This window comes from Aquarana catesbeiana, linkage group LG05 (genome assembly GCF_042186555.1).
Source record: "Aquarana catesbeiana isolate 2022-GZ linkage group LG05, ASM4218655v1, whole genome shotgun sequence".
NCBI lineage: Eukaryota > Metazoa > Chordata > Amphibia > Anura > Ranidae > Aquarana > Aquarana catesbeiana.
This window is the reverse complement of record NC_133328.1, coordinates 457,844,923-457,868,071: the sequence shown is the minus strand read 5'-3', so window position 1 is coordinate 457,868,071 and position 23,149 is coordinate 457,844,923. Positions and strand designations below refer to the sequence as shown.

The window sequence follows — 23,149 nt, the reverse complement described above, 5'->3', positions numbered from 1 at the left end:
CTTGATAGGGTTAGAAGACATCAAAGGCTCTGCAAACGCGAAGCCTATTGGATCTTCACCCTTGGGAGTATGACCCCCGGGGGCCTGAATGAGGACCCTGAGGTTCATAAAATCACGTGACTCTGCAGTGCCCCCTTATGGTGCTCCTATGTGCCATTGCCACCTTTTCCACAAACACACACACACATACACATCTTTCTGCCCCTCCTGCTTCTGGTATCAGGTCGGCTTAGATTGTTGCATTTTATTAGATTTTTCAGTTCTATTGGTGTATCATATTTCACAATCTCTAGTGATTTATAATTAATCAAATCTAATTCTTTACTAATGTTAATGTGTTTATGTTATTATTGTGTTACCATCAGTGACATGTTTAGCATCTATATGATATAAGTATTGTTCTTTAGTGACAAGTTTGTCATGTCACATATGTTGCACACAGTAATGAGGGAGGGACTACCTGGTTCTTAGCCTGGAAAATACTCCATCTTTCCCTACCCCCCCCGATGTAGGGTGTACGATGACTATATGCACAGTAGCACCAAGTAGTCATTATGCTAGTTACTGTTCGTGCCACATGTGTCCACTCCTTCAGCACCATCCCTGTGTATCCAATTGTTTTAATAATCATTTTTATTCTTTCACACAATTCTTATTGTTTAATTAATAATAATTTTTTAATTTTTCACATTTTGGTCTGGCTTGGATTGTCCCTCAATCTACACAATTTCCCTTTATACTCGAGGTTGGCTCATGATGTTCAGTGATATGGGCATTCACGTTATGTGCAGATTGGCATATGGGTTGTGTACCTTGGCATATTGTTAGTTTATCTACACATACATATATGTATATATATTATTGTTGATGGTTTTTATGCTATATAACATAATATAATATAATTTATATATCATCTATTAGTTATCTATTTGTTTTAACTTCTTCTTAGGTGCGTATTCAGCACTATATAATAAATAGTGGTTATGATAAATATATATATATATATATATATATATATATATATATATATATATATATATATATATATATATATATATATATATATATATATACTATTTGCTATTGTGCAGTGGCCCCTTTGATTCCATGTGCCATAATCTGTTATTTAATTTAATTTATGTAGTGCATCTTTGGCGCTGTGGTTGGCGCAGCTGCTGTCTGCGGGGCGTACCCGTGATCTGTGCTGTGCCGGCCTTGTCCCCTCGAGAGTCTGCCTCTAGCAACATGGCGCCGCGTAATCTCCTGCCGCTTACGTCATCGGCAAGTGACAATAGGCACAGAGGAAGTGACGCGCACCACCCCTTCATCCTGTCTGGAACGCAAACGCATTGGCGTGCGTTCCAGCATAGACTGTACATCCGGACAGGATCGGCGCTCGCATATACAGCGCATACACAGCGATCGGATCGGACACTAAAGGTATAGTGTCCATCTACACACGCCAGCTTACCTACTGTATGACTTCCTTCCCTGCTAATATATGTAAAAAGCCCGTGCCACTCTGCACCTTTCTGTGCCCAACTACTTTCTTTTCATCTATCACTGCATATCATGCATACCCATGGCTAGCCCTTGCTGAGTTTTAATTGTATTACATCACAGCGATACTCATTTTTATTTATGTTCTACACTCATTTCTATTAATGAACTAATTTATTCATTCATTTATTCATTAATTAACTAATCAATTATTGTCTGTCCACTTGTACAAGTGAGGAGTGTAGGAGGGATGATTTCCCAGAGGGGGAGAAGCCCTTTGTGCCCTCCCCTTTCCATTGACTGTGCCTTTTGGCATTCACTATATATACAGGGTCCACTGAAGAAGAGTTCACTGCTGAGCTCTGATGAAGAAGGGACGAGCCCTTCGAAACGCGTTAGCGGGCAGTGATGCCTATATGTTCCTCTAAGACCTTTGGAAGGCCTCGCTCATCATTATAACCACTTGCTGTTAGTTGATGCTCGAGTTTTACGGCACCTGATTTTACTACTGCTTGTGAGTAATTTCTTTTATTATTTTATTCAATAAATGTTTTACAAAAGATAATGCACATGGCTGGTGCGCCCTTCTCTCTTTTTATTTATTTTCTGTAATGTTCATAACTCTGTACTGGTAAAACCAAATATATATTTATAGAAGAATATACACTTTGCAAGATGGTGATTCCCATTGTTTTTTGAACTTGTCAGAACTGATGTACATCATTCTTAGCTGTCATGTTTAATGTTATTTTTACATACTGCGTTGTGTTTTCTTCATGTGTATTACTTTACTACATGTTAGAACAATAACTGCCCTGACTCTGTCATTATCTGCTATCGCAGCTAAAAAGAAAATATTTGTGGTAAATACATCCACATCTTTTTTGGTCAGACTTCAAAGGTGTACTCTGAACACAGATAACATCTTAGTAGCTATGTAGCAGCAATTTTATTTCCAAAACACAAGACGTTTTTGTATTTGGAGCCTGTTGCCTGTAAAAATTCCTGAATTAACTGCTGCCTTTCAGAAGAAAATACGATGTGCTACATCATGTTCATTGATTGCATGTATACCAAAGCAACAATAATATAAAACTTAGCTACCAGGAATCCGATAGCCTGAAATTAGCAGCACCCTACTGTATCAGGACAACAAACAGGACAGGACTAGTAAAACCTCCCCCTTTCCTCTTCTGTATAACATAGATGGGTGTGGGGTTCTGTAGTCCTCAGAACTATGACTGGCAGGAAATACAACACAAGAAGCTCCCAAGGAGGGGATTAACAAAGAGTGGGGAAGGCATGAAGCCTGCACCTTTCTTCTAAGCTGAGAAAACAAATTAGGTCCTGAACCTAATTAACAAAGGGGGCCCAAACCTCTTTTGTTAATTGGGAGTGATTTGCTCTAGTGAATAATAAAAATTTAAACTCGCACTGAATGGTGAAAAAACAGTGAAAAAAAAAAAACTAAAACAGCTGCCACACACAAACTGCTTCTCACTAGAAATGTAAAATTATGGAAATGTGGCGCTCGCAAATGTTATTAAACGTGTGACTAAGTGTGGATGAGTGCAGATACAAAGCAAAAAACATAAAAATAAAGTCCAAATAAATGTGGTGAATGTTCTGATCCGCAATGGAAAAAACTTTTGAAATGCAATGGACCACAGACGCTACAGGACTTTTCAGGTGCAGAAACGCCACCCCCACATGTGTCCCCACTCACCAAATGGCGATGACCCCCAGCTTTGCAGTCTGGGGGTCATTTCAGACTTATGCGATGGTATCCAGAGAAGCTCAGGAGTGGTGTTGTGCACATCAGATCAAAGGATTTCTTGTTGGAATTCCTCAGCAGAATTACCAGGCACCAAAAAAGGATAAAAAAATGGAACTAATAGTGAAAAGTACCGTTTGGGAAAGGATTCATTCCATATACAAATGGGTACTTATAAGATAGTTGATAAAAACAGGCATGTAAAGGGATTAAAGATGGATCCGGACACTGCTCATGGCGTGCGTTTCAGAAACCAGGAAGTGCGTTCCAAGGAGCAGGAAATTATGTCATTGCCACCGGAAATATGTTGACATGTTTCGCCAACCTACAGGGCATTATCAAAGACCTAATTCCAGGCCCACTTGACCGTCTTAAATAGAGGAAAGGATGAAACATCCCCCACACAGAGGACTAATCACCATCAACGCACATACATTTACATGCTAAATAAAATTAATATACAAGCCAAAAAATGAAAATATAAAAGAAAAAACTAATATTGAAAATGAAATAAAAATAAAAAAAATAAATAATAAAAAAAATAAAAAAGAAATAAAAAGAAATAAAAATGAAAAATGAATAAAAATTGAAATGAAAAGAAAGAAAGATACAATGGATAAAAAGCAATATATTGTTCTAAAAATTCGACAGTAAACAGTTCAGATCTAACTCAGTGTTTAACCCTGGGGGGCTTATTGTTTTTAAACGATGGATCCACTGGGTCTCATTATGAAAAATAGCTTGCTTGAGGTTACCTCCTTTCCAATGCCCCTCAACCCTGTCAATGCCACAGAAGGTGAGGCTACTGGGGTCCACTTGTTTATACACGCCAATATAAACAAGTGGAACATATTGTTCGTAAGCATTGGCATCTTCTATTGAAAGATGACAATTTAGCCAGTGTTTTACCCAGTAGACCACAGTTCATGTACACCAAGCCTTCTACGCTACGACTCAAGCTGGCACCCAATGTTGTTGACCCCAACCCCCCCCCCCCCCCCCCCCCCCGAAAAAGTTATGCACTTTTTTGGACCAGGTGAGTTTTTTCAGTTGTGGGAGATGTGTTATATGTAGGACATCTAAACACAAGTTGAGGAAAACAAATGAGTTTACAGAGCACATTCCACTGGTCAATCCTTTAAAATTAAAACATTTATTACATGTGGCACCACCCACGTGACCTATTTATTGTCCTGCCCATGTGGGTTACAATACGCAGGTAGGACTACCAGAGCATTGAGCGTGAGATTACGTGACCATTTTAATAGGGTTAAAAAAAGGTTACAAACACCACAGTCTATCCAGTCATTTCAAACTAGTTCACGGTAGGGACCCCAATAGCCTCACCTTCTGTGGCATTGACAGAGTTGAGGGGCATTGGAGAGGAGGTAACCTCAAGCGAGCTATTTCTTGTAATGAGACCCAGTGGATCCATCGTTTAAAAACGATGAGCCCCCAAGGGTTAAACATTGAATTGGATCTAAACTGTTTCCTGTCGAATTTTTAGAACAATATAGTGCTTTTTATCCATTGTATCTTTCATTTTTCTTTTCATTTCAATTTTTATAAATTTTCCATTTTTTATTTTTATATTTATTTTTATTTCAATTTTTATTTATTTTTTTATATTTTTATTTTTATTTCATTTTCAATATTAGTTTTTCGTTTTTGCAGATTGCTATTTGCACTTTTTTGGTCTCTCCCAGCGGCTGTGCTCTGCCTGTGGGAGTGACCTTTTTTCATTTCATCATCAGCATGGTTCCCATGTTGATGGTGATTAGTCCTCTGTGTGGGGGATGTTTCCTCCTTTCCTCTATTTAAGACGGTCAAGTGGGCCGGGAATTAGGTCTTTGATAACGGCCTGTAGGTTGGCAAAACATATCAACGTTTTTCCGGTGGCACTGATGTAATTTCCTGCTCCTTGAAACGTACTTCCTGGTTTCTGAAACGCACGCCGTGAGCAGTGTCCGGATCCATCTTTAATCCCTTTACATGCCTGTTTTTTATCAACTTTATCAACTTATTTTGTAAGTACCTATTTGTATATGGAATAAATCCCTGCTCAAATGGTACTTTTCACTATCAGTTCCATTTTTTTTATCCTTTTTTTGGTGCCTGGTAATTCTGATGAGAAATTCCAACAAGAAATCCCTTGATCCTATGTACACAATACCATCACATAAGCCTGAAGTGACCCCCAGACTGCAAAGCTGGGGGTCATCGCCATTTGGTGAATGGGGACACATGTGGGGGTGGCGTTTCTGCACCTGAAAAGTCCTGTAGCGTCTGTGGTCCATTGCACTTCAAAAGTTTTTTCCATTGCGGATCAGAACATTCAGCACATTTATTTGGACTTTATGTTTTTTGCTTTGTATATTCACATCTGCACTCATCCACACTTAGGCCCCTTTCACATGTGCGGACCGTATGTCCGTATTTCATCCATCCGTTTTCAGATAAAATACGGACATACATGCATCCCTATGGGACAGCCATTGTCAGCGGATGAACATCCGCTAACACCTGATATCATCCGGCCCCGCTATTGTTCGATTCTGAAGATGGAAGAAAATCCTATTTTTCTATCCGTCTGCAGAGCGGATCGGATGAACACGGACAGACAGTCCGTGTTCATCCGATCCCCCATAGGGGAGAGCGGAGATCTGACAGGGCCGTCCCTGCACAGTGTGCAGGGACCGCCTTGTCATCCACCGGCTCAGCGGGGATCAACGGAGCGATCCCCGCTGAGAAAGCGGACGTTCACGGGTCGGATCAACATGGATGCGCACGTGTGAAAGGGGCCTTAGTCACACATGTTTAATAACATTTGCGAGCGCTACATTTCCATAATTTGAGTGATTTGCTCTAGTTTCTTCAATTTTTGTTTTTTTTAGGTATATAAATATGAACCTACAAAATAATATAGTGGGGGGTCCTCAAATTTTGCAGCAAAGGTGGATATATACTTTAAATATAACTATACAATTATATAACAAGGTAGTGAATGGGGGTCTTCTGCTGGTGTGTGAAAGTTAAGTGATTTTAAATGATCAACTTGTAAAACCACCCATTCAGTTTAAAATAGAAATGAAAGACAAAACATTTGTGTATAGATATAAAAAAACATTAGAAATACTTTTTTTTTTTTTTTTTTTAAGTGATCACATTCCCTTCTGTTCCTTCTCTTAGGTGCATAAGAGCTGGGGGCAGAGAAGCAACAGTGCACTGATCTTCCCAGTGAATGTCTGTGCAAGGGGGGTGGCAGGACAAATCTGATCATTGGAGGAGATCACACTGAGTTCCCATCATAGCCAGAGAACTAACCACGGTGTGTTTTCCTGCTTAGTTTTTAATAGGAAACAGGGGGACACAAAGGAAGAAATACAAGTACATGGTACCACAGACACGTATCAGGAATATGAAATTTTGGGTTGACGTATTCTTTAACCTCTCTTCCAATAGCCAGCCTCTAATAATACTTGTTGCACATGTCAGACCACACCTCAAACAAATCAGGAAAGATTTTCTTGTTTTATGAGCTGCTTGTCTGATATTTTGGTGAAAACAATTTTTTTTGTTAGCTGTAAGGCTTCATGTACATGGGACGTTTTAAAACCTCTACTGAACGATGAAACTAGACAGCTAGTAACTGTCGGTTAAAAATGTCCATTGTGCCATAAATGCCGCGTTTACATGCTGCGTTTAGCCACATTTGCGTTTAGAAGCGCTTTTTTGCATTTATAAACAGAATCCACCCTCCAATGGTGCAGATGGATAGCGGCGCTAACTATAACAATGATGGAAAAAAAAAATTTACTTGAAACCCCACCGTTCTTAGTACCTTGGGGTGAGTTAGAGATGTGCTGAATCTCAAAGGTGATGAATCATAACTTAGCACTCACTCTTATAACACAAAGTATTAGTAAATGAATAGAACACTCCCGTGTGTACAACAAAATAAATGCCCCCCAATATTCCAACTAATATGTGATGAATATATATTACCATACACCACGTTAAAAAATACAAATAGTTCCTACAATATATAATCACTTGAAAAATATATATAAAAGACTAAAAATAAAATTGTATATGAAAAATAAAAATAAAATAATATAATAAATAAAGTCCAAAGTGAAATAAAAAAAATCCAAAAATAGTCCACAAAAACAGTGATGATAATGTGTGACAAGAAAACACCACTCCAAGAAGAAAGTGCAGATGTCCTCAAAATCGTTCTGCTGTGATCCGCAAATTTCACCACACCTCAGTGACGTGATTCCACTCCCTTCTGAAATTCAAACTCACCAGCTATTAAGGCCTCCCACTCTCGTGTTTGGCCGAACAGAGCCTCAACCCACTCTCAGAGGGGTTAGCATGCGTTCCAGATCTCCACTGCTACACACTGGCTTTCCTCCTCATAATCGTGAATTCATATATGAGATAAAAGAAATGCTCCAATAGTGTAGTATCGTTAAAAAGATCAATTTATTCACACTAAAACTGCGTCAAATGAACTCGCATTCAAATAAAACTGGTAGGCAAAACACTTCACAGTAGTATGGAAAACAGCACGGCACACTGAACAGGATACAAAGCGAAATCTCAACACACGGCCACGGCGGACCCAGGGAGTATGGAAGCTGGAGTATGTCTCACCTGCCTGCAGCGACCCGTCCCTCGGCCGATCCCCGCTCCGTCACCCATCACTCCTTCCTCTAATCTAAGTGTTAGATTTGTGCATTGCAAATGGTCAAAAAATGTATCTCCATTAAAAACGCCTATATACGAAACACAACTACCAAGTATTGGTACGAGTACTCGTGCAAATGCTCCTGAAACCCGAAAACAATTCCTTTTGTTGTGCGATTTGAGCCCATTCCAAATGAATGGAGGAGATGTATAGACAGTCCGCACCCAAGCTGAAATCACTTACATCTTATATTGTCATAATTTCTTTGATTGGACAAGTTGGAGAGAAGTGGAGGTGATGTCACGATCATCACCTTACCCAATCAGGGAACAGCTTTTTTTTTTGTTGAAAAAAAAAATACAAAGTGCTCTATGAGTGAGTGATGACATGTGGTCAGTTTGCTGAGGGAAATCTGCTTGCATAGAAACTAGAAGATCGCATTTATCACAGTAGTAGCATTGACTACTACAGTGATTGTCAGTTTGTGTAGTGGCCCCTTGGGTGTGAGATATGCATACCTGAGCTGGCCATAGATGGATCGAAATTTGTCTGCTTCAGTAGAGACTTGCTGAATTTCAATCCGTCTATGGGCAGGCTGGTTGTACAGAATTCAATCTCTCGATCAACTTCTGTACAGTCGCCCTGTCAGGTTTTTTTTCACCTGATCAGTGCTATCAGCTATAGCCAGCAACACTGGTCATTGTATTCTGACGGTGGGAAAGGCTCCCCAGTGGCAGAATACAACAGCAAAGCGGGAAGACTCCCCCATCCACACATTTGATTGGCACTTTTTTTCAAAAACTAAAAAAATGTATAATGTATGGCCTGGCTTATGTTGTGGAAAACTGGACCAATGTATGCAGTACACATAATTCCTGCAATTCAGTTGTAATGCTTCAATAGCCTGGCCTCTGATCTAACTTGGTACAGTGCTCTATGATCCACATGTGTACCAGGAAGCACTTTTTTTTTTTTTTTTTTTTAAGGGTTACGTTTATTAAACTTTTTTATGAACAGTACATTTGTTGCCAAAGTTCAGCAGTAGTACAAAAAAATTACCAAAATTAAAAAAAAAAACGGCGTGGGGTCCCCCCAAAAATCCATACTAGACCCTTTATCCGAGCACGCAATCTGGCAGGCCGCAGGAAAAGAGGGGGGGACGAGAGAGCGCCCCCCCTCCTGAACTGTACCAGGCCACATGCCCTCAACATTGGGAGGGTGCTTTGGGGTAGCCCCCCAAAACACCTTGTCCCCATGTTGATGAGGACAAGGGCCTCATCCCCACAGCCCTGGCCGGTGGTTGTGGGGGTCTGCGGGTGGGGGGCTTATTGGAATCTGGAAGCCCCCTTTAACAAGGGGACCCCCAGATCCCGGCCCTCCCCCCTGTGTGAAATGGTAAGGATACAAAAGTACCCCTACCATTTCACTAAAAAACTGTCAAAAATGTTAAAAATGCCAAGAGACAGTTTTTGACAATTCCTTTATTTAAATGCTTCTTCTTTCTTCTTTCTTCTATCTTCTATCTTCCTTCATCTTCTGGTTCTTTTGGTTCTTCCTCCGGTGTTCTCATCCAGCATCTCCTCCACGGCGTCTTCTTCCCTTCTTCTCGGGCCGCTCCGCATCCATGGCATGGAGGGAGACTCCCGCTCTTCTCTTCATCTTCTTCTCTTCATCTTCTTGTCTTGGCCTGGTACGGTTCAGGAGGGGTGGGGGGCGCTCTCTCGTCCCCCCCTCTTTTCCTGTGGCCTGCCAGGTTGCGTGCTCGGATAAGGGTCTGGTATGGATTTTTGGGGGGACCCCACGCCGGTTTTTTTTTTTTTTTGAATTTTGGCGCGGGGTTCCCCTTAATATCCATATCAGACCTGAAGGGCCTGGTATGGAATTTAGGGGGACCCCCCACGTCAATTTTTTTTTTTTTTTTGAATTTTGGTTCAGTGTTCCCCTGTGGGGAATTCCCATGCCGTTTTAATCAATGAACTTCTATGTGTATTGTCGGACCGGCAATACATTAATAGCCGCGAGTAGTTTTAAAAGACTTTTTTTTTTTTTCCTTTGAAATGTCATTTTGCTGTCAGGTTGTTCTAAACACGGGAAACATGCGCCCCTTTACAGGCATACTATAGACACCCCCCCAGCTACGAAATTTAAAGGGATATTACACTTTTATTGTTTCACTTTAAGCATTATTAAAATCACTGCTCCCGAAAAAACAGCCGTTTTTTAAAACTTTTTTTTGCATTGATTCATGTCCCCTGGGGCAGGACCCGGGTCCCCAAACACTTTTTATGACAATACCATATAAGCCTTTAAAATTAGCACTTTTGATTTCTCCCATAGACTTTTAAAGGGTGTTCCGCGGCAATCGAATTTGCCGCGAACACCCCAAATTGTTCGGCGAACTTGCGAACAGCCCATGTTCGAGTCGAACACGAGTTCGACTCAAACTCGAAGCTCATCCCTAATTACAACCTATGTGCAGGGAGAGGGCAGTAGCTGAATCTAGCTCTTAGACTGCACATAACTGGCATTTAAAATACTCTGCTAATTTGATGGCCCCCCAACATATGTAAATGCAAGAGGAGACTGAGTTTGCCTATGTTTGGGTTGCTGCCGATGGTTGGACAACCTTTGGATCATGTGTATAATATCTGTGCGTGTGTCAGCCATAGGGATCAACATGCTGAGAACACTATAATTCAAAAAATAAAAAATCACCACCGCATTACCATGGTTAACCTAAATGGAGGATGCGCAATTGGTTAAAGTTTCCTCCAGCTTTGTGTACCATCACACCTTCACATAATATACAAGGTGTGGTCCCTTAAGGGAAGAGCAGCATATAAGAAAAAGGATTATAGATCCCCAGGGACACTAGCTTTATTATGAAAATCACAGCTTTAATATTTACTGCAATTTTGTTCTAATAAAGCTGTGATTTTCAAAATGCCGCTAGTGTCCCTGTATACGGTGTTCTTGGGGATCTATAATCTCTTTTCTTATATAGAGATCACCATGCTGCCTGTCTACCTCCCCTGTGTAATTTACAATACAATGATGCCCCAGAATACACTGGAAGTTTCTTTTTTTTTTTTTTTTTTTTTTTATTCTTTTGTATTGTCTTGGGTAAAAGTAATTTCTGATAAGACATTGCTATAACTAAGCTTGAACCAGAAAAAAAAGGTTTTAGATTTTAAGTCTTTTAATACTGCTTAGCAGCTATGTAGTACAAAGGTCTCCTTGTAAATCCTGAGATGTATGCATGAGCTCTGGCTCTATTGTAAGACACTGCAGATGATTGCACTTGCGGGTTTTATAATGTCATGAGGCTAATGGTCTGTGCTCCTTTCATCCTGATTTCTCCAACCTTTTGTAAAAAATGGGGTATAAATAATTTAGGAAGATCCAACGGGGTCAAAGTCACGTAAGAACAGAACATAATAGATTTCTGTGCAGAACCCTAGCTTATTTATGATGAATTCTTCTTAGGTTGAGTTTAGGCATTCACCTGTTTCAAGCCAGTAACTGACCTCTGAGAGAGTCAAGGAATTTAGTAATTCTGAGTCTGCTGGGCTAGATCAAACTAATTATTATCATCCCTTTGTTAGTATAACGCTTTTGATGCTGGCCTCATTCAAACGGGTGCTGGCACCTAGTCTGCTTGCAGAAGGCTTTTGGTGTCTGCATCCGCCCTGAGCTGCGTCCAGGCAGCCTATGGAAGTGGATGCATACGCAGCAGCTGCATGGATACTGCTACATGTCGAAATTTGACAGCCATGCAAAATGACCTTTTCATTATCTGCAGATCGTATTCAGAGTTCCTGTTCGCTTTTTAATTGGCACAAACAGTATGGTCACGTTTAGCTGATTCTAAATGCCAGAGCTATTGATGCAAGCATTTTATTTTATTTTTCAAGGACACTTTGAAATACAAATGCGTTTTTTAAAAACGGTCCTTGTCACACAGCCAATATATTCTGACTTGTCACACAGCCAATATATTCTGACTTGTCACACAGCCAATATATTCTGACATTTGTACTGAACTGGGTTACAATTTTTCATGTTCTGTTCAATGTGTCATGTTTTCGTAGAACTATACAACATACTGTACAATAGGATGAAAATGTTTAACCGTTATCTACAAACCAGGGGAACACGCATTATACTGTTAGTTAAGAACCTGAAGAGGCGTATGTCCTTAGTAGATCTTCTGTATTGTAGTATACTAAAAACAAAAGATGAGATTAGAGGAGATGAACAACACTGTGCTTTGTTCCTCCAATTGTAAAGGTTTTAGGCTGGACATAAATTTATGCAATTTTCTTTTCTTCAATCACGGGATGAAGGAAAGAAAATCGCTCGATTATTGTATGGCAGCGAGAGGTTTTCCCGCCATCAGAATGCAATGATCACTGCTGGTGGCTTTAGCTTCCAGCAGTGATCGCATGAAAAAATCCAACAGGCTGGTTGCACTGAAGTCGATTGATAGCTTGACTTCAGCACAACCAGCCTTTTTATAGACTGATTGAAATTAGGCAGATTTCTGCTGAACCATCCAAATTTTGATCCATCTATGGCTGGCTTTAGGCTGGGTTCACACTATTGTGAATTGGATGTGGGTTTTCCCCGCATCCAATTTGCATGTCAGAAGATTGTGACCAGCTATCTATGGAGCCGGTTCACACATCTCCGGAGCGGCTCCAGTTTGAATTGCACAGGAGTCCTGTGCGTCTTCTGGTCCATTTCATGTCTCAATTCAGCCAAAAACTCGGACTGAAATCGGACCGGAAATGGTAAACCAGACCCTTGCTGAGAGCTGCTCCGTATGGCAGTGTGAACCCAGCCTTAGTGTATATTGAAGGTGACCTGTGCATGTCTTCACCGTAGGGCTTTGTGATACCAACTCATTAGAAGATCTGAATAATTGAAGAACAGTGTGCTTATTCCAACATAGTATCAATCAAGTATATATAAACGTGACATAACAAATAATGAAAAATTGTTGAACAAAGTCCCATATGCAAAGTCCCACTGGACAAGAAGATATCCAGTTGGTGTCTGCCTCTTAGTCGCAGAGGCTTTTGATCCAGACTCTTACCGAGATAGTTCGTTCTGCCTTTAAGTTGCCTCTTGCAGAGGTTACTGAGCCCCCCTGGTCCTCTTTGGAATCCCTGAGGCCTTTTCAGGCCGCACAGGCTTTCCCCTTACACCCACTGTTGGAACAGGCGGTGTATGCTGATTGGGAACATCCTGACAGGATTTTTGTTCCTCCTAAGAGGTTTTCCCTTTTATATCCAATGGATGAAAAGTTCATTCAGAAGTGGAGTATGCCAGCCATAGATGCAGCAGTCTCTTCCTTAAACAAGAACTTAATTTGTCCGGTGGATAATGCACAGGGCTTGAAAGACCCTGTTGACAAGAAACTGAAGTCATTATTAAAGGCTTCCTTTTCTTTGGCCAATTCAGCTATTCAGCCAGCTATTGCAGCAATTGGTATCTGCCAGTCCGTAAAGTATCAGGTCAGACGGCCTGACAGGCCTAACCAGGAGGATGATCTTGCTGAAAATAAGACCATTATTCCTCGAGTGCTGTGTTTTGCTGTTGATGCCTTAAAGCAGGCATATGCAATTAGCGGACCTCCAGCTGTTGCAGAACTACAAGTCCCATGAGGCATAGCAAGACTCTGACAGCCACAACCATGACATCCAGAGGCAGAAGCATGATGGGACTTGTAGTTTTGCAACAGCTGGAGGTCTGCTAATTGCATATCCCTGCCTTAAAGGATTCAATACAGCAGGTTTCTTGTTTGGCACTTTTGTCTGTACATATGCGCAGACTTTTGTGGCTTAAGAACTGGTCAGCCGAGCTGAAGTTATTGGGAGGTTTCCCCTTTCATGGGGAACGTTTGTCTGGTGATTTGGACGAATATAGCTAAAAGATTTCTGAAGGGAAGAGCCCGGAGGGTAGAGCTCTCTACTTCCTGTAAAGAGAAGCACCAGGTGTCCCTCGTTTAAAACCTCAGGGACTGCTTGCTCAGTTGTCTCGGTGCCAAGGCAGTTCCGCCACCAACAGGGAGCTAGAGTCAGAGGCAAGGCCAGGGTCCAAAGCTCTTCTAAACCTGGCACCTAGCCCTCCTTTTGAGGGGACACCCCCACTCTATCGGGTGGGGGGAAGTCTGCTGCACTTTGCAGACATTTGGAGAACAGTGGTTTAGGACGAGTGGGTGACCTCGATTATAACCCTTGGTTACAAGCTGGAGTTAAGGGGGTTCCCCCTCAGAGGTTTCTAAGATCCAGTGTTCCCTCGGATCCCCCCCAAAAAAACTTAGTTACAGGCACTACATCATTTAGTGCGTCAAGGAGTGATTGTACAGGTTCCTGTATTCGAAAGGAGCTTGAGGTTTTATTCAAATCTGTTTATGGTTCAAAAACCAAACTGGGACACAAGGCCCATTTTGGATCTAAGATCCCTGAACCAGTATCTACTAATCCAGTATTTTCAGATGGAGTCTGTCCGCTCAGTAGCCTCGCTCCAGATGGACGTACATTTAATATGTACTCCTCTTTTAGCCTCATCAGAGGTTACTGCGATTTGCAGTAGAGGAACTTCATTTTCTTTTTAAATTCAATCATTTTTATTTATGCTTATACAAAATACAACTCAGTACATATATTAATACAATAATACATTCCTATTTCAAACCTCTACTCTTGAGTGTATATTAAAAAGGATCCCGTACCAGAACGAGCTTTATTATTCCATATAACCTTACCCCCTTCCCTTACTCCCTCCCCCCAACCCCCCCCCTCCGCCCTCCCCCCCTCATCTTACAACACGTTTTGCATTCCTATATCATACGGGAATTAACTCCTTGTTCTACTATAGCAAATATCCCACTTCCTCCAGCCATGGACTCCAAAGTTTTTTAAATGTTTTTAAGTTCCCCCTTTTTATATACACTGCCTTTTCCTTCCACATTGTTTCAGTCACTGTTTTACACCAGTCGTTTTTCTGTGGGGGAGTTTTTGCCTGCCATCTTTGAGCTATTAACTTCCTCGCCTGAAAAAGGCATCTCTGGACTATTGTGATTTTATAGGTTCCAATGACCAAATCCTCTCCTACCCCCAAAATACATAGTTTCGGATCCATTTTAAGTTCTAGGGAGAGAACTTTATTAAGAGTTTCTATAATCTCTGACCAGTACCTGAATAATTTCGGGCATTTCCATAACATATGCAGCAAGTCCCCTTCGTGCTGGCATCTAGGGCAGTTGGCATCCGTTCTCCTCCCAACCTCAAATAACCTTTTGGGAGTATAATATGTCCTATGGAGTACCATTAGATGTGAGATCCTTTGGGCTGGGGAGATCGATACCCGATGCCCTCCTGCTAATATCTCCCTCCACTGCCCATCTGAAAATGCGCCCAACTCCCTCTCCCATTTTCCTCTACTTTTAAGTTTTTCTGGGGCCTCTATGCTGTTTTTACATATGTGTGGGTATATTTCAGTTATGGTCCCCCCATGGCCCTCTTGGTTTCCCAGTTTCTGAAGCACGGCAGACTCGTTCCAGGAGGGACCCCGGTCCCCAAACTGTGCCTTAAGGGCATGTTTAACTTGTATGTAATTATATAATGAGCTATCTGGTATACCAAATTCTTCTTTTAAAGTAGCGAAGGATTTTAGTATAGACTGGTTGTATAGCTGAACTAGTTTCTCAATACCTCTCTTTTCCCAGATTTTAATTGTTCCTATTTCTTGCAGTTCTTGTAGATTCTTATTGTTCCACAGGGGGGTGTGTTTAATCCAATCATTTATTCTCAACAGCGTTTTAACGGTTCTCCAAACTTTTTTTATTAATTTGACCGTAGGGGTATTGTATATAAAGGAGTCTGCTTCCAGAGTTTCTATTACGGTCTTATGGGGGGCTCCCTTAATAATCAACTTCTCCTTGCTATCTCCTCCCATATACTGCATCTGGGCTGCCAAGAAATAGCTGCGTAGGTGTGGGACTGCCATTCCCCCTTCCCGTGTGGGTAATTGAAGGGTCTGCAATCTTATCCTAGGGGTTCCTCCTTTCCATATAAGGGCTCTAAATATTGTTTCTATTTTATCAAACCATCTCCTGCTTATCCATACTGGGGAGTTCTGCATTATGTACAACAATTGGGGAAGCCATAACATTTTAATTAAATTGCACCTCCCCGCTACTGATAGCGGGAGATCCTTCCATATTTCGACCTTATCTTTAAATTTCTTTAATAGCGGGGCTAGATTATTATCTAAGTAGCTCTCTGGGTCCTTGGTGATCTTGATACCTAGATATTTTGTTAGTGTTGTTGTTCCTAACCTGTTGTCATTTGAGGGGGCATCTGTACTATCTGAATCCAATGGTAATAGAACTGATTTTCCCCAATTTATGGACAATCCCGAGATCTTCCCAAATCTTGAGAATATGTCCATTACTTGATTCAGAGATCCCTCTGTGTCTCCCATAAATATGAGGACATCGTCCGCGTACAGTGCGATCCACTCTTCACCATCCTCCCTCTGAAACCCCACTATCTTCCTATCCTGCCTTACTGTTATAGCTAATGGCTCCATGGCTAGGGCGAAAATCATGGGGGACAGGGGGCACCCCTGCCTTGATCCCCTCTCTAACTTAAACCCAGTTGAATAATTGTTATTGACTTTGACTTTTGCGTTCGGTTCATTATACAATACTTTAACCCAATTTATGAATGAGGAACCAAACCCACATTCCTTTAGTGCTCTCCAGACATATTCCCATTCTACGCTGTCGAATGCTTTTACCACATCTAACAGAAGCATTGCTCTCGAGCCTCTGTTTTCCGTGGGGATCTGTAAGTTTAGAAAAACTCTCCTAATGTTCATGCTAGTTGTTCGATGGGGTATAAATCCTGTCTGGTCTGGGTGGACTATTTTATGGATCACTTTCTTAACTCTAGTGGCCAAAATTTTTGCTAAGATTTTGACGTCTGCACAGAGCAATGATATAGGTCTATATGACCCAGGGTCCAGGGGATCTTTCCCCTCTTTGTGTAACACTATTATTGTGGCTTCTGTCATTGAAGTGGGTAACCTCCCTTGCTCTTTTGCCCAGTTGAAGACTTCCAACAGTTCCTGAAATAATACCTCCCCATACTGTTTATAAATCTCAACTGGGAGGCCGTCGGGACCTGGTGATTTATGGTTAGCCATTTCTGACACTGCTGTTTTAATCTCTTCTATAGTGATTGGTCTTTCTAATTCCTCAACATCCACCTCTCCCAGTGTTGGTATCTCAATATTTTGAAAAAATTTGTCCATTTCCCCCCCATCCCTGGTCCCACTAGATTTATATAACCTCTTATAATATTCTTCAAACGTCTCCGTAATCGTTTCCAACCGAGATGTTGTCTCACCTGTCAAGGTCTTAATAACCGGGACCACGGATGGGGGGGAGCCGGACCTAACTATACGGGCCAGAATCTTCCCTACTTTTTCCCCTTCCCCATGCATGACTTGGTTCTGGAATATCCTTTTATTTTCTACTTTCCTAATTATTATGTCTTGGTATCTTTTTTGTTTATTTTCCCACACTCTCTGTTTTTCAAGGGAAGGTTCGTTTATATATTCTTTTTCCGCAACAATTAATTCCCTCTTAAACCGCTCCTCCCAGTCCCGGGACGTTTTTTTAATTTTTGACACTTTCTGTATAAGTAAACCCCTTAAATATGCCTTCAGTGTGTCCCACACCACCCCTCTCGATGTAGTACCCGAGTTAAGCTTTATAAATTCTTTCAGTTCTGCTATCACCCCTTCCTGGTTCTCTATTATTTCCAACCATGCTGGATTCAACTTCCATATTCTATTAGCTTTCTTATTACTCGGATTTATCGAGATTGTGAGTGGGGAATGGTCCGATACCCCTCTAGGGTGATAGGTTATATTATTTATTGCTTGCAATGCCAGACCATTACCTAGAGCTAAGTCTATCCTTGACAGTGAAGCACTGGAGCTCGAGTAGCACGAAAACTGCTGTACCTTCGGGTTCCTTATTCTCCACATATCAAGTAACCCTGCTTCTTGTAGAAAATGTTTCAAACGGTTTTCCTGCCTTCTCTGGCGCTGTTTCCCCCCGGGGAATCTATCTATTTTATTATCCAGAACCATGTTGAAATCCCCGACAACTAAAACAGGTAATTCAGCCTTTTCAGTTATAAATTCCATCAAATTATACAAAGTATCTAATTTAAACGGGGGTGGGATATATAAATTGACCAGTATACATTCCAGATTCTCTATTACACAATGTAGAAACACGTATCGTCCCTCATCGTCTATCTTGCACTGTCTGCAAGTGAACGCTACCCCACTACCAATCAAAATTGAAGCTCCTCTGGAATAGGAGGTATATGTAGAGTGGAATTGATGTTGGTATCTCTTTTTCCATAAGTTATTTTTGGAATCTTTTGTCAGGTGTGTCTCTTGCAGGCAGGCAATTTCGACTTTGAGTGTATCTAAACCGTCCTTTACTGCTGCTCGTTTAATAGGGGAACCCAACCCTCTAACATTCCATGAACTAATATTCAGGACCATAATTTATTACTTGTATTTGTGGGCAGGAGAATTTAGTGGAAAGGAAAAGACTGTAGTAAAAGCGGGCGGGACAGCCGCTGGCAGGAAGGAGGGGAAAAAAAAGTACTGAAAGAAAAGAAAAGAACAAGGAGACCTACCTCCCCTCCACCGAATCCTATCTCTAACGCATTACCTTCCCAACTACCTAAAGTGCTTATTTCTACTGAAAAGGGGGGCTTTCCCCCATCCCACCGCCTTTTTATTTTAGTGACTTCAAGTTTTGAAAACTTATACATACTACACATACTATACATATTTACCATAACTATTCATAATTGCAAGTGCATTCAGTGTGGCTTTAGGAAAAAATATAATTCTTTTTCTTTTTAAAGTGCAAACGTGACCTTTTTGTGTTTCCTTATTATAATCGTTACCCTCCACTACCTTCCTCCCCCATCCCTCCCCTCCCCCCCCCCCACCACTCTGGGTCCCCCTTGTAGGCTTTTTTAATGACCGTCACCCATTCCCCTACCCCTACCCCTCTTACCCCCTGTCCTCCCTCCCTCCCCCCACCCCCTCTCCCCACCCTCCATCCCACACCCATACAAAAACCTATCCTATTTATTCACAACCCTGTGAGTCCCCCCACCCCACTCTTATAAATTATATCTACTATATTCTTTCTTCCTCATTTATATTTATATTTATATTTATACATTTGTGGCTCCTTTTTATTTCAGTAAAAGCTGCCCTTTCTTTTCTTCCAACCATGCCCGCGCTCTCTCTGGGGATTCAAATATCTGACTGCCCCCCAATGCATTAACCCGAAGCCTAGCAGGGTAAAGGAGAGCGTAAGTGATGTCATACATTTGGAGGCTGCGTTTGATGCCCAGAAATTCCATCCTACGCTTCTGCAATTCGGGTGAGAAGTCTGGGTACATTGATATCTTGGCTCCATTATAATATATGTTCCCCTTTTCCCTAGCCCTTCGCAGAAGGGTCACCTTGTCCTTATAATTTAAGAACTTCAATAACAGGGCTCTTGGGGGGCTACCCTGGGCAGGGGATCTAAATGGAACCCTATGTGCTCTCTCAACGGAGAACTGCTGTGAAAATGTTTCTACCCCAAACGTCTCAATTAACCATTTTTCTACAAAGCCGGCCGGGTCTAGTCCCTCGCTCTTCTCTGGGAACCCAACTATCCTCACATTGTCTCTCCTGAGTCTATTTTCCATTTCATCAAATTTTTCCATTAATCTTTTTATCTGATCTTTCTGTACTTTTAACTCTTGTTTCATTGGCTTTAAATCATCTTCCAGCAGGCTTATTCTTCCTTCTGCTTCTGTCACTCTTTCTGCCATTTTCTTGAGATCTTGGCTTACATGGGATAGTTCTTCTCTCAAAACTTTCATCTGCTCCTCCATATTACTCAAGGAATGTTTGCAGGAGTTGACTGCTGTAAGGATTTCCTTAAGAGATGGCTCATCCTCCATTGTTTGTTTCTGGGTGCTGTTTATTTCGGTTATTCTCCCCGCCATGCTCGCACCTTTATTTGAAGGATTCTTTATTGTAGTATTATTTGGGAGCGTATTCATCTGGCCCAGACTCTTCCTATCTGCTGTTGTTTTGTTTTGTGTCTGCTGCCCACCTTTCGTTGGTGTATGGTCTGTTATATTCACCAGTCTCTCCAGTTTTGCGGTTGCCGCAACCGCGGCTGCCGTTGCCCCTGCTACCGAGGACCCTCCACCTTTTTCCTTGTCTTTTTCTTTGGCTGAACGCAAAGACTGGGAGCCCATTGGTTCCACATTTGCATGCTCGTCACCCTTCCTTCTTGTAGACATGCCTAGTTGCTCTAGCCTCTACCGAATAATATTATTTATACTGCTATAATCTCACCATAAGAAGGCTAGAAGCCAAACAAAAGGAGACCCTAATCCTCAGTTAGCATAAATAGTGGGAAGTGACCAGTGCGCCAGAACACTCTTGGTAGGATTCACCGTATCGGCAATTAGAGCCCTAATGTTTAATCTTAACATTAGTCTCTGCCGTATAGCAAGCCAGAATGTTGTAATGTACCGCTATATTTTCATATAACACCAGTGAGTCCCAGTGAGTCCCAAATGTATCTCGTATATAAACTGACGTACTTAAACTTCTTCCAGCAGTAGAGGCTATATATAGGGGCTATATGTAGGTTTGGAGAGCTTTGGTCAATATACTTTCAATACACCAGTGAGTCCCAGTGAATCCCAAATGTATCTCATATATATAAACTGACGTACTTAAACTTCTTCCAGCAGCAGAGGCTATATAGAGAAGCTATATATAGATTTTGGAGGCTTTGGTCAGTACACTTTCAATATACTTTCATCGGGAACATGCTAAGCAGTTCATTACAGCACACGGGAACATTTTAAGCAGTTCATCAAGGCACACGGCAAGGTACATATATGAACCTGTACACTCACCCAAGAGTCCTTTATCTCCCGCTGGATCGTTGTTACAGGGGGGGGGTGTAGTGCCTCCACTCCCCTGACCTTTTTCTGCAGGTTTCCACACTGGGTTCTCCACTTGTTATCGGCGTCGGTGTTTAGCGTTTAGATCCAGTGATACAGCTCTACTCGAGCGTGTTCCCGTGTGTTCTCGCGAGATCTTAACTTATCTCGTTGCTTGCTTGCTCCGCTTGTCACTGTCTCATCGCCGCTCAGCCTCGTAGCACCGAGGACACCCGGAAGCTCCCGCTGGACAAGGAAGGGCACGGCGCACGGTGTAGCCTCGGCTCCTACAAACGGAGGCCGGGGGAGAGTCCCAGAGTGCGGAGCACGGGCGGCAGGTAAACACAGGGGCTGCAGGGATTCAGGCTTCTACACGGCTTGCATCTCTCATTTACACAGAGGAAGGCATTCCTTCATTCTGCGGTGGAAGCGGGGTGGACAGACACACTCCTCACCTCACCTCACCATCTCACTCCGACATTCACTTCCGGTCCCGCCTCCCCCAGGAACTTCATTTTCAGTTTGTAGCTCTACCCATCGGGCTTGCGTCAGCTACCCGGGTGTTCACAAAGGTCCTAGCACCAGTACTGGGTTTTTTAAGGACCCAAGGGATCTTGGTGCTCGGGTATCTGGATGACCTCCTGCCCAGAGATCACTCACTACAGGCTCTAGAACAGAGCATAACCTGCACAGTGCAGTATTTGGAAAGCATAGGCTGGGTAATAAATACTGAAAAGTCAGTCTTGAGACCAGATCAGAGTCTGAAGTATTTATTTAGGACATCTTGTTGGCTTGGAACAGGAGAGGACAAGCCCTGGATTATCCAGTGTTCTTATCTCCTCGGACGTGCTTAATCCTGAACTGGTGGTTGCAGGATCAGAACATGCGAAAGGGAAGATCCTTCCTCCCGGTAACTTGGAGAGTACTGACCACATATGCCAGTCTCTCAGGCTGGGGAGTGACCCTAGAGGGGCTCACAGCTCAGGGGAAATGGTCAAGGACAGAACAGATCCTGCCCATCAACGTCCTGGAGTTACGGGCAGTACGTCTCGCCCTACGGTCCTATACGGTTGAGCTTCAGGACTGCCCTATCAGGGTTCAGTCCGACAGTGCCACTGCAGTGGCCTATATAAACCACCAAGGTGGTACCAGGAGTTGTTCAGCTCTGAAGGAGGTGAACCACATACTAGCCTGGGCGGAGGGACATGTGCCTATTCTATTGGCTGTCCATATTCTGGGTGTAGAGAACTGGAAGGCAGATTATCTCAGCCGCCAGCAGATCTTCCCGGAAGAATGGTCCCTACACCCAGGGGTGTTCCAGGAAATTTGCCAGCGTTGGGGATGGCCAGAGGCTGACCTTTGGCATCTAGGTTCAACAACAAGCTACAGGAATTTGTGTCCCGAACAAGGGATGCTTTGGTAGTTCCATGGAGCCAGCAACCCCTGGTTTATGCTTTCCTCCTGATCTCTCTCCTTCCACATTTGTTGCGCAGGATTCGAAGAGAGGGGGTTCCAGTCTTCTGGTGGCACCAGCCTGGCCCAGAATGCCTGGTCCCTGGAGATTGTGAGATTGGCAATAGACAGGCCATGGACGCTTCTGCGCTGCCCCGATCTACTGTCCTATATTTCACCCCACTCTACAGTCTCTAAATTTAACAATATGGCTATTGAAGCCAGGGTGTTGAAGGACCATGGCATCTTGGGACCAGTGGTGCCTACCCTAGTGAATGCTAGAAAAGCTGTCACTAGGATAATCTATCATAAGGTCTGGAAGACTTATATTGCGTGGTGTGAAGCCAGAAAATGGCATCCTCGGAAACACGTGATTGGGAGAATTCTCTCTTTTCTACAGTCAGCTATGGAAATCAGATTGGCTTTGAGTACAATCGGAGGTCACATTCCAGCCCTGTCAGTATTCTTCCAAAGGCCTTTAGCCTCCCTTTTGCTGGTCTAAACCTTTATGCAGAGGGCAACTCGTTTGCTTTCCCCCCATTAGTTCACCTATGTGTCCTTGGGATTTGAACTTGGTGCTGTCTATGTTACAGAAACAACCATTTGAGCCTATCAAGGAAATTCCATTAGACCTGCTGTTACACAAGCTAGCCTTCC

At 42.4% G+C, this 23,149-nt stretch overlaps 1 protein-coding gene across 3 annotated transcripts in view; it reads left to right on the top strand.

Annotated features, from left to right (window-relative positions):
* Positions 1 to 23,149, top strand: part of RALBP1 (ralA binding protein 1) — a 104,248-nt gene that overhangs the window by 30,563 nt on the left and 50,536 nt on the right. The window lies entirely within an intron of this gene.